Genomic DNA, 1345 nt, shown 5'->3' with positions numbered 1-1345 from the left:
ATCAGCTTTTGAAAAGCCATATTTCACTTACGACAGGTGCCTATTACTAAATTCACAAAAAGAAACAAATATTAAAAACTTCTCAAAAGTATTAAAATATTAAAGAGTTTTGTATTTTTATCCATAATTTTAAAACTATAATTTTTAAATTTTAATTTTACCAATAAAAAAAATACTCACTATTTCGAATTATAGGCGTCGTAGTGGAAGATCTGCATATTTTTTCCATGAGTAAAAAGAATTTCCTTTTTTGCAGCCCAGCTAAAAGAAAATAAGCAAAATTAATTCATTGTAAATAAAATAAGAATTTAAAATTCTAAATGAAAAATATTTCCTTTTTTTGTTCCGTTATTTGACACTGTTGATTAAAATTTTCATAAACTGTCATACCTATACCGCAAAGTTACTAAACCTTTGTGCGGTTTTACCGCATTGTAATAAGAATATCATAACAGCTTTCATGACGATATAGTATTCGTAATGAAAGAATTTGCAATAAATAATCAATCCTCCCTCTTGTGGGCCAATAATATTGATGACATTTTCTTCCTTGGAAAAAAAACATCCCCTGAAACTCAGCTGCATCCTACCTCCTCCGAGAGCAGCTCCGCAAAAAACTTTCATCCTTCAAGAAATTGACTCATGTAAATTGAAAGAAAAAACAATTTAATATAACATCTTAAGCAATATGTTGATTTGTTTTTACTCGTCAAAATGGAACTGAATTTTGATGGGTAAAAACAAATTAAATTATCTTCATAGATTTCTTCATGTTTTATAATAATTAAATACGACCGAATGATAAAATCATTTACAATTCAATTATTATTTACAAGAATTATTAACTAAAATTCTTCTTTAAATCGATAATTTTTAATAATTTTTGAAAAAGATCTTTGACAATTTTCAAATCCATTTGTTTACAATATTCAATTTTACGAAATTCCAATTATTCGTAAATTCTTCAATTAAATAAATATTAGAAAATAAAAACTTAAAATAATAATAAAAAATTCAATTAAATTTTTTCAAAAAATTAATTTAAAAATTCACGCTATATTGCTTTTAATATTCAATTATTATTATCTAAAATTTTAACTGAAATTAAATTTAAATGAATTTTGATTAGAAAATTCAACTAGAATTTAATTATATTATTATATAAATACAAAAATAAATAATTTATTGAATAATTAAATGTTTCTTAAAATTTAATTCCCATAAAGAATCGTTATCAACAAATTTTCAAACTATTGAATTCTATCAACGAATATTAATAAAATTTTTGAAAATAATTGAGGCTCCGGATCTTAAAAGGGCACTTTTACCATTTAACATCAATACT

Source organism: Leptopilina heterotoma, unplaced genomic scaffold (assembly GCF_015476425.1).
Source record: "Leptopilina heterotoma isolate Lh14 unplaced genomic scaffold, ASM1547642v1 Lhet_10, whole genome shotgun sequence".
Lineage (NCBI taxonomy): Eukaryota > Metazoa > Arthropoda > Insecta > Hymenoptera > Figitidae > Leptopilina > Leptopilina heterotoma.
Note: the sequence above shows the minus strand (reverse complement) of the source record.